The sequence below is a fragment of the Natrix helvetica genome (assembly GCF_964273705.1).
Source record: "Natrix helvetica genome assembly, chromosome: 12".
Lineage (NCBI taxonomy): Eukaryota > Metazoa > Chordata > Lepidosauria > Squamata > Natricidae > Natrix > Natrix helvetica.
Window position 1 is genome coordinate 14609427 of NC_138556.1, and position 11830 is coordinate 14621256.

An 11830-nucleotide genomic window follows, 5' to 3' on the forward strand; every position below is an offset into this window, starting at 1 on the left:
GCTTAGGCCCAGGGTACCTGCAAGATCACCTACTGCCACCAGTAGCCTCCCACCGTCCAGTACGATCCCACAGAGTTGGCCTCCTCAGGGTGCCGTCGGCCAGACAGTGTCGGCTGGCGACCCCCAGTGGGAGAGCCTTCTCTGTGGGAGCGCCTTCCCTCTGGAATGAGCTGCCCCCGGAGCTTCGCATAATCCCTGACCTCCGGTCTTTGCGACACGCCCTAAAAAGTTGGCTTTTCCAGCAAGCCGGCCTGGCCTGTTAATTTTAACTCATTTTTAAAATGTATTGTTCTACAAATTCGATTTGGGTTTTTTGGATATATATTTAATTTCTTTTTAACTTTTCGGGATGTGTGTTTTTTAATTTTATACGCCACCCTGAGTCCTTTGGGAGAAGGGCGGAATATAAATCCAATAAAAACAAACATAAACAAAACAAACAAACAATATTTCATTTCTCTGGGAGAGGGGCGGGTGCTCACTTCCTACAAGGCCTACTCCTTCAAAAGGAAGTCGGAAGGGACCCCAGAAAGACTAATTGCGTGCACAAAAATGGAAGGACACTTCGATTCCTGTTGTGGACGAATGGCTGGAGAAGCTGATGTAGTTGGCCGAAATGGCCAAATTGACCTCTTTGATTAAAGGGAAAAAAAACAGAAGTCCTTTTCTTTCCACATGTTGTAATTTTGAACAGTAACTAAATGAACCACCGCCCCGAGTCCCTTCGGGGAGAGGGGGCGGTCTAGAAATCTAATAAATTAAATTAAATTAAATTAAATTAACTGTTCTAAGTCGAGGACTACCTGTACTTTGTGAAATATTACATGGTTACAATCAGTTTAACCTTAACCTTGCCGAAGAACTTACCATACGATTGTAGGTTTTAGGTTTAATGAAATAATTTATTACTAAAGATAGTATTTAATCTTCCTCATTGTAAAAAAAAGTAAGAAAAAATTAATAATTAATATTTTTTTTAAAAAAAGGACCACCTCCAGGAATGTGAATAATTGCTCAAGTTACTAGTCATCCATGAAGCATATGCTGAGTGTAACCCAAACAGTCCAGAAGTGACTTCTGACGTTGTAAATCTTTCACAGCTACAATTATGTGTGAGCACCGGTAAGGAAAAAATATTAAAAGAGCCCGTTCAACAGCTGGAGTCAGGTAGGTTTACCAAAGTGAAATTGCAAAATTAAATTTAGATGAACTTAATTAAAAGAAGGGGGGGTTATCCAATTTAATGCCGACATCCATCACAATCTCATTGAATTCCTTTCTGGTCGCAAGAAAATAAATTAAGGCATGAATTCCAAAGCCAAAGAAAGGGTGGACTGAAGTGTGAATGGATGGAGAAGGGGAATCATTTATCCAGGTGGAATTTTCTGAGCCTTCAAATGGAAATGTTCACCCATCTATCATTACTGAAGTTAACAGGTTTAACAGAATTGGAAGAGACCTTGTAGGTCATCTAGTCCAACCCCCGTGCTCAAGCAGGAGACCCTACACTAGTCCAGTTTCTTCTTGAAAGCCTCCAGTGATGAAGCTCCCACAACCTCTGTTCCACTGGATGATTGCTTTCACTCTGAGCAAATTCCTCCTTATTTCTTTCCTTGTTCAGTTTCCATCCATTATTCCTTGTCTGGCCTTCAAGTGCTTTGGAAAATAGTTTGACCCCTTCCTCTCTGTGGCAACCCCTCAAATATTGGAAGACTGCTATCATGTCTCCCTTGGTCCTTCTCTTCACTAGACCAGCCATGCCCAGTTTCTGCAACCGTTCATCGGATGTTTCAGCCTCCAATCCCCTATTCATCCTGGTTGCTTTTCTCTGCACTTTTTCTACAGTCTCAACATCTTTTTTTAAAAACTGTGCCTCTTGAAAGACCAATTCTTAGCTTCTCTTTCTGAATTGAAAATATGGAGATAATAAAACCGATCACATTGGCAGATGTGTCTGTTGCAGAGGCTGCTCTGAACACTTTCAGAAGACAATATAAATTCTAATTATTGTTTGCATTCCTTTATTATCTTTTTATCCTTCCTGTTCTCCAAGGAACTCCACGGTGCATCCGTCCCTCCCATACCAGGTTACTCCACGAATTCTAAAATCAGGGAAGGATTCGATCCTCCAACTAACTAGACCAGCATGTTGGACTAGATGACCTACAAGGTCCTTTCCAACTCTGTTAAAATCTGTTAATCTCCTGCGAATCACCAGATGCCTTCCTGGGAGATTCCCACATGTTGATATCTAAATTATGATGTTTATGGTTTGACATGTTTAGGAGATATTAAAGATTGACAGACACAGGCTTCTTTTCCCGAGAAGAAACGGGGTTTTTTTTGTTTTGCTTTCTCCTTGTCTAAACAACCTGATGATTGGCAGGAAGGAAATGTTTTGGGCTCCACCAAACAACCCGAGAATACTTAATATTGCAAATATTTGCAGGCCTTACCACAATATTCAACGTTTGGTTGTGGAGGTCTCAAACAAGTTGTCTTCAGCTCAAATGGGAGAACCTGTCAACGAAAGGCAAAAAAAAGAAGAAGATTTAAATGTGTGTGTTTGGAGGTGTGCGATATTTTAAAACCTCCACTTGCTAAATAGCCATAGGAACAAGAATACAGGAAGTCCTCACCTTATGACCCCAACTGAGCCCAAAATTTCCCTCGGCAAGCAAGGCAGTTCTTAAGGGAGGGGTTTTGCCCCATTTTATGACTTTTCTTGCCACTGTCGTTAAGTGAATCACTGCAGTTGTTAAGTAAGTAAAATGTCTGTTGAGTGAATCTGGCTTCCCCATTGACTTTGCTTGTCAGAAAGTCGCAAAAGGGACCCCGCTGTTCTGACTGAGGCTTCTCAAGAGCATGAAGCAAACTCCTTCTCCCGACAAAACCCCTTTTATTAATTTACTCTGAATTCTGCTCATTCACATCCAGCAAAGTCTTTCAAGGGAGGATTTACAGTCACAGACCTTATCTGGCTTGGAGAGCTGACAGGCCGATATCTGCAGAACTTGGCAAGGAGTCTCGGAGAGTCACAAACCAATGAAGCGAACTAATTGTCTCCTGCAACCTCCACTCCCCTGTCGCTCCTTTTTTATTTCCTCTGGGAGGGGCCATTCACCAATTAAGCGAACTAATGGCCTCCTGCAAACTCCACTCCCCTTTCGCTCCTCTTTTATTCCCTCTGGGAGGAGCCATTCATCATCCACCTGTGGCCTTACTCCCAAGTCAACCCCTGTTCTTTAGCTGTTCCCTTCGTCTGGCAACTCTGTGCATGCACACACTGGGAACAGGCTCCAGCTGTTCCTCTGCCTCACTGATGTCTGACTCTGAAGGCAGCTGATAACTGGCATACGGCCCTGGCCCCCTCTCTGCCTCCCACACAGAGCCCTCCTCCGAGCCTTCCCCAGACTCCAGGACTGGCCCAGGTTCCTCCCCAACCTCCTCACTGTCTGAATCTGTTGTCAGCTCCACTGGCCCCTGGCGGGCTGCAACAACCGTCATAAATAGGAGTTAGTTGGCAAAATCTGAATTTCGATCACGTGGCTTGGCAGACGGTGCAACAATTGTTAAAGTGTGCAAAACAATGATGTTGCTTTTTCGGTGCCGTAACTTCGAACTAACTACCTGTAAATCACCATGGCAAAGTTAATGATGAAAATGGCTAAATTAGGAATGGACTTTTCAGTCTTTCCCCCATCTTAACTATGGATTTGCCCACAGCCCTGATTGAATAGAAGCATTGAATTTTCATGAATGCAATTTCAACCATCCAACTAAGCAGGAACAACAGATCACGGCATGGTTAGTTTTAATAAAGAGCATTAAAAAAAATTTTAAAGGTCAGTGCAGGGAGTGAAGATTAGATGACCAATCTTAGATTAATTATATATATATATATATATATATATATATATATATATATATATATATATATATATATATATATATATATATATATATATATATATATATATATATATATATATATATATATATATATATATATATATATATATATATATATATATATATATATATATATATATATATATATATATTACCAGTTATTTAATTAAATTTTCTTTAAGAGGTTGCCTGGTTCTGGGAGAGGAGAATAATTTCTTCCAGTGGAAGCTTTTTTTTTCTCAAGCTAAAAGAATTACTTGGCGCCTTTTACAAAAATTGTAAATAATAACACTCCAATAATACCTTTTAAAACACAGGCTAGATTCAGAGTCATAATCTCTCTACCCCAAAAAGCTTTGGATGGAGCCCCAGAACTTGTAAAAAGAAAAGAAAGAAAACCGAACAACCTACAGCTGAATTTTTAATTTTTTTTTAATGCGGCAGAAGGGGAAAGTGATTAAATAGGTGGGAATGATTATATTAACGGCACTTAATTAATGTAATTGCTTTTTAATTAAAAGTTAATCTAAATTACATGGAAGGAAATTTAGTTTTGGTCCAGGTCTTACTACTTGATCTTGACCTTGTCTGCTTTCTTGGAAAGGGATCGAGGGAGCATCATTCAATAGTCATGCTCGGGGGTGGGGGGGGGGGCTGGGACCCCCTGCTCTTAAGAAAACCTACTCTATACTATGTGGGATTCTTCTTTTTCCAAAACCTAACCATGACGGCCCCAGATACTTACAACATATGTTTAGCAACCATTCAGAGATACAAACAAAGCCCGTTCTCAATTAGAATAGAGCTGGAAGGGACCTTAGAGGTCTTCTAGTCCAGCCCCCTGCCCAAGCAGGAGACCCTATACCAGGCTAACCTTTCTGTCCTCGCATGCCGAAAGTGAATGGCCACACCCATAATGCAATGCCCATGCGACACCACCACCCCAAATGCACCATGCCCCCTACGCATGCATGTATGCACAACACGCTCCCCTGTCTCCCCATGCGTGCATGCGCTAACCCCCCCCTTGCGCCCCATTTTGGACATAGCCTCCTGGGACCAAAAACGGGTGGCGGGGGGAATGCTGCACTCCCCCTGCTCCCCCCGCCCCTTGTGCGTGTGCATGCCCCCCCCACGCAGGCACGCATGTCTCCTGCATGCACGACAGAGACCTGGAAATCACCCGGTCAGCGGGAGGTGTGCGCACATGTGTGGTGGAGCTGAGCTGAGTGACGGATAGCGTGCCATTTGTTAGGAGGTTTCTCCTTAATTCCAGGTTGCTTCTCTCTTTGATTAGTCCATTCATTGTTTCTGGATGGAGAAACTTTCTTTCTCTTTCTCTCTTTCTTTTTCTTTTTCCTTCCTTCCTTCTTTCCCATGTTCCTTTCCTTCCTTTCTCCCACCCTCTCCTCCTCTTTCTTTCTGTCTTCCTTCCTTTCTTTCCTTCCTTCCTCCCTTCCATCCATCCAATTTGTCTTTCCTTTCTTTGTCCCTTCCTCCCCCCTCCTTTTCTTTCTTTTTCCTTCCTTCCTTTCTTCCTTCTTCTTCTCATTTCTTTTGCATTCATGTAGATGTTTGGGCTACAGAAAAACTAGGGTCTTTTCATAAGAGGACAAGAAAAGGAAAAAAGCAGTTTGGAAGAAGAGTAAAACAAAAATAGAAGGGAGAAAGTTCTCTTCTATAGAAGAAAAAGAAGAAAGAGAGATAAAGGCTATGCTTGTTCCAACATAAAAGGGACAGGCAACAACACGCTGCCATGAAGCCAGTGCCATCAAAGTGAATGGGAGCTATCCAGGAATGCTGCTGAGCTCTTGTGCAGCTCCCCATTCACACCCGTGGAATTGTACATGCTCAGCAGAACTTTCTGACAGTTTTTTGTTCCAAGAAAGAAAGAAAGAAAGAAAGAAAGAAAGAAAGAAAGAAAGAAAGAAAGAAAGGAAAAAGTGAGGAGCAGAGTGCTTTACAGTTCAATCCAAACCCATTAAACCGTGCTAGAGAGAGGGAGTGGGAGAGGTTGCAGTGGACTTCAGAATAAAAATCAGCACCAGATAGTAAAAAGAGAGAAGGGGGGGAGTTGAAAAGAGAGCATCCATTGGGAAAACTGGCAGAAGGAGCTGCACATCAAAAGAAGAACAAGTCTCGGTCAGGAACGTTGACTTTTTATGCAAAAGCATTGTCGTAAATGCAGCTGTTTCATAACAAAATACATAACTAGTGTACTAATTCAGGACACCGTTCTCTGTCAACACAGTTCATCAAAGGAAACTAGCTAAACCCAATTTCACAGGAATCTTCCCAAAGTGGCAGATTCTGCCTGGGAAAAACAGATTAGGCGGAAAAGCATTCAAGAGGAGTCAGACCTTGCCCTCTTTGTGCTTGCGCAACGAATCCATGCTAATTCCCTGTTTGATGCCTCCTCTCAATTGTGCCAGTTGCTCTCCAGCAACATATGACCAAGGGAGGAACTTGTCTTCAAAATAAATTGGGGTTTAAAGAAGTAGGGGGAATGATCAAGAAGAGAAAGCTGTTTGCATTTTTTTTTTAAAAAAAACCGATCTCGGAAAGAACTCTTATGCCATCCCAACCTGTAGGGGCCTTTCAGATTTTGAATCTCGTCTATAAAGCTCTTGAAAAGAATCTCTTCTGCAACTCTCAGCATCTCAGAAAGCAATGGCTGTTGATAGCGTTACCTTAAGAGAACATGAAAACCACATTATTGCTCCGTTCTCCAAATCTGACATGACAAGACTAAGATCAAAAGCTGCACATGGAAGGGGAATTCGGCAATTCAAACAGTCTGCGGGAAGATTGGGAGGGAAGACACGAGTTATGTTTAATAATGCATTGCTCGTAATACGGTAAAATACGTTGTAGTCTAAAGCTTTTTAAATATTTACCCAAGAAGTGACACGAACAGGTAAGGAAGGATGCAAATCTCCATCAAAACTAATAAGAGCAATCAGCTTCCAGTTTAATAATGATTAAAGGACCCGGAAGAGAAGGGTGGATCTCTCAGGTGGATGGCCCATCACTAGAAATTAATACTACAAGAGGAAATGGGGGCAAAGGGGGAATCTTCGATAGTTACAATGTTCATTTTGGGTCATGAGAGCTAAGAAGGATCTTGTTGATCCAGTAGGCATTGAGCATTTTGAGCAACCCCTGACCTTCTGGAATAGAGATTAGCTCTGTTTTCCCCAATTGAGAACGTCCCAAAAAGACACTGGGCAGCCATTTGTCTGGATGGCATAAGGCCGTGATGGAGAACATGTGGCACGGAGAGTCCTCTCTGTGGGCATTCACAAGGTCGATAGCTGCTCTTCTGGTTTCTGGTGCCAGCTGGTCTTTGTGAGCACCAGAGCATCAGAAAATGCCCAAAACCCAGGTTGTTTTACGGGCCATTTTCCGGACTGGTTTTGGCCTGGAAAACGGCCTGAAAACAGCCCAAAAAACCAGCCCCAAACACCCCCAAAATAGGCATGCATGCGGTAGCCACCTGGTCTTTTGGTGTCTGGTGCCGGCATGCATGTGCATGCTGGAAGGCCAGCTGGTAGGTGTGCACATGCGCACTGGCCAGCTGGTCTTTGGGTTTTCCGGCTCTCCGTTGCAAGCATGTTCCAGTTTGGGCACTTGGTGGTGAAAAGATTCACCCTCACTGGTATAGGGTCCCTTGCTTGAGCTGGGCTAGAAGACCTCCAAAGTCCCTTCCAACCTATTATTCTATGTTCTAAATGGATTGGGATAGTCACCAGTCAATTTTCAAACCCAACGTGACCATTCTTACAGTTTTGAAGGACTCGGGAACCAAAAGAACATTCTAAACATTGCAAAGAAGAACATTCTAAATCCACCTTCCTCAACTACAGTATGAACACCCCTTTCCCCCACACACACATCCATCGTTCTCAGATCCGGAAAAATACGGCATCCTTCACATCATCCTCTAAGGAAAGATTGAAGGCAAGCGAGGTCCAGGGAGAGGAACATCATGATGGCTTCAAAACCGAAGAGACCAGTTTGGACAAAACTCAGCAGCCCTTTTTCGTGCAGCTGTTGATAAAAATAGGGACGCCAACATGATCGCCAACGTCTGATGATGGATATGACACAAGAAGAAGAAGAATCATTGTCAGCCACAGCCAAGATGGCTGGGGAATTCTGGGGGTTGAAGTTCACATCTGTGGCAAATGCCCTGACTGGAGCACCTCCCACTTAATTCTCAGGAGCTCTCAGCATCTGGCAAACAAACTTAGTTGTATGAACCAAGAGAGAGAGAGAGAGGGTCTTCCCTTTGTTTGAGAAATGTCCTTTCTGGTCCCTCCCACGCTCTACTTGTTTTGGCATCCAGCTAAGATCTACATCCTTTCCCAGGCACAGCGACACAGATCCCCGCTGGCCTTTCCAAAACAGGCTAAAATGAAGCTCTTCCTGAAGATCTTTTCAGTGACTTTAGACAGCACCCTGCTAGAATTGTTTCCAGGCTAATGGTTTATGAGTTATTATGAAATATGAGTCTTAACTGTTTTAATTATCTTTGTGCCACTCCATTATGGATCCTTACCTCCTTGTAAAATGCCAAAAGACATGACTGCAACAGGTTAAAAAAAATCTAATCAATCAATTAAATAACCAGTGGGGTGTGAGAGTATGTGCACACACACACACAAGAGGAAACTCAAAGGCTTTGGCCACCTAATGAGAAGGAAGGACTCACTGGAGAAGAGCCTCATGCTGGGAACGATTGAGGGCAAAAGAAGAAAAAGTTGACAGAGAAGGAGGTGGCTGGATGGAGTCACTGAAGCAGTCGGCGTGAGCTTAAATGGACTCCAGAGGATGGTAGAGGGCAGGAAGGCCTGGAGGAATGTTGTCCAGGGAGTCATGATGGCTCGGACATGACTTCACAATTAACAACAACAACAACAACAAAATAATAGAGCTGGGCAGGAGGAGGACGTGTGCAAAACCCCATTCCACTCAACAAATTCCAGTTTGCGAAATGACAATATTTCTGAAAGCAAAATAGAAACAGATACCTATTTTGTTTTATCTGCCTTGATAGGCACTTAGCTGGAAGACTCTTATGCACAAGTGCTGCAGAATTCAGTATTAACATTATGTTTTTTACCCTTTGTCATTGTTTCCTCCTTAACCCCTTGGCCTCTGGGAGAGTGACCAGAATGAATATTTTATGTTTGTTCATTTAATTACATAAATGTATGCAGCCTTTGATTTATGATCCGGGCAACGTCGCATGCTGTATCAAACAACGCTTGTACTGATGCGTTAGCTGTGTATAACCAAAATCAAGGAAAAATATTAACCCGTCAGTTGATTTTCTTCTTTTATGGCAGACGGAGCTCTCCCATTATAATTTCTAAACCTTTAACGTGGCCAGGAATGGGGAGCAGGCAGTTTCCACATTCGTTTGAAAGTTTAACTACCTTAACTATGTATGATGTTATTGTATTAAAGTATCACAGCGATGTTAATATCCAATTTAAAAACTAATACCGTTTTCCCGAAAGACCTCCCTGGATAATAAGCCCAATCGAGCTTTCGAGCGCATGCGCTAAAATAAGCCCTCCCCCCCCCAAAAAAATAAGTCCTCCCCTAAAATAGTTAAATGCATGCGCAGATGGTCCTCACTATTTCTTGGGTGGGAGGGGGGAACATGCCCCATGTGCCCAACATGTACCTGCCATCCACGCGGACTGGCCTCATGGAGGCTGCTATCACAAATCCTAGCTACCGCACCCCTTCTCTTAGTGGCTAGGGCTGGCAAGATTGCGCCAGACAGAGACAGAACTTCCGGCCCTCTCTGGATCAGCTGATCCGCAGGTTGCGGGATAAGGTAAGGGACCTCCTGCACCTCAAAAATAATAAGACCTCCCCAAAAATAAAGCCAAGCGCTTATTTCAGGGGTCAAGAGAAAATAAGACCCTGTCTTATTTTGGGGGAAATACAGTACTTTCCTATAAAGATGGCAGAAACTCTGAGTATGTTCCTCATAATAAGAAGGTATTTTCTGTTAGCAAAATCCTATTATGTTATTCCTTGATCATGATGTAAGGAGAACATCCCCCCAACATGTGATCAAGAAAAATAAATGCCAATCCTTTAATGTGTGGGGAGGAAAGAAACTCAGAAGCATAGAGATGGTGAATTCTCTGCCTCCAGAAAAGATACAAATACATCTACTGAGAGTATTCAGTAGAATATATAGACTTGAGCACGTCAACCTTGACAACTTTTAAGACTTGTGGATTTCAACTCCCAGAATTCCTCAGCAAGCCATGGGACCTGAAGTCTTAAGGTTCTCAAGGTTGGCTGAGGAATTCTGGGAGTTGAAGTCCACAAGTGTTAAAGTTCCCAAGGGTGGAGACCCCTGATCTAGAGGATAAAAGAAGAAAACCCTCAAAGGAGAGAAATGGACAAGGCCATAGAGATTGGCTTCTTTCAAGAGAATTCAATGACCATCTAACTTGGAAACACCATTGTGGACTTCTAGAATCTCTCTAAGGTTTTAGAGAGAAGCTTTTCCGTCTATCAGGAGATGCTAATATGGGACTTCTTATTTGCATTTATTTAGTTAGTGTCTGGCATATCATACACGGAGTTGCAGTATATAGTGTATTAATACTTCACCTAGATTAAAAACACAGTGAAATATGAATGTTAAAAAGATCTATATTCAGATACCAATACCCTAGGCCATCTAATCACTGAAGCACAGCATCGTTAATGAGAAAAAAAATCAGATACTAGACTGGTATATGGCCTCAGTTTACAGCCGGTCACAATCTGATCTACAGTTTGATGTGTGACCCCCAGCAGTCACATTGGGGGAGGATACTATGTCCCATTTATACAAAGAGTCCTGGCAGAGGCCATGTGAGGTACGAATCCTATTCAGGATTATCCATTGCTGGCGTGGTAGTTCAAAACGTGGCATGTTTTTGTTTGCAAAATTAGTACAGTATCCCTGAGCCACACTTCATTCTCAGCCTTAGTCCAAGAGGACAAGTTGCCAAGAATATCTGGGATGAAGAACAATGATGAAGATGATTTTGATACTGCCTTTGTTGTTAGTTGTGAAGACGTGTCCGACCCATTATGACCCCATGGACAACGTTCCTCCAGGCCTTCCCATCCTCTACCATCCCCGGGAGTCCATTTAAGCTCACGCCGACTGCTTCAGTGACACCATCCAGCCACCTCATTCTCCGTCGTCCCCTTCTTCTTTTGTCCTCAGTCTTCCCCAGCATGAGGCTCTTCTCCAGGGAGTCCTTCCTTCTCATTAGGTGACCAATATATTTGAGTTTCCTCTTCAGGATGTGGCCTTCTAAAGAGCAGTCAGGGTTGATCTCCTCTAGGACTGACCGGTTGGATCGCCTTGCAGTCCAAGGGACTCGCAGGAGTCTTCTCCAGCACCAGAGTTCAAAGGCCTCCATTCTTTGGCGCTCAGCTTTCCTTATGGTCTAACTTTCACAGCCATACATTGCAACTGGGAAAACCATTGTCTTGACTATGTGCCCTTTGGTTGGCAGGATGATGTCTCTGATACTGCCTACTGAATCCAAAAGAGACTGCCCAATGCTCTGTGTATTTTAAAGTGAGTTGGTCTCTTTGCATTTTCTTTTTTTCACATGTAAATGAAAAAAAGATAGATATTCCACATGGGCTCTTGCCTTAAAATATATTTTGCAATCTCATACGGTCATAAATGGCTTTATAAATTAGTAATGCATCATTAATATGTGATGACTAGTTTCTCATTCCTGTACCTCCATAGGTTGTGGATCATTTCTTTCAAGCAAAGGGCTCTGGGATTTAATGAAATAGCAAATGTGGTTTTCACTCCCTTAAAACAGATGCTTCCACAGGTCACATATAGACAACCTGAAACAGGATAGATTTA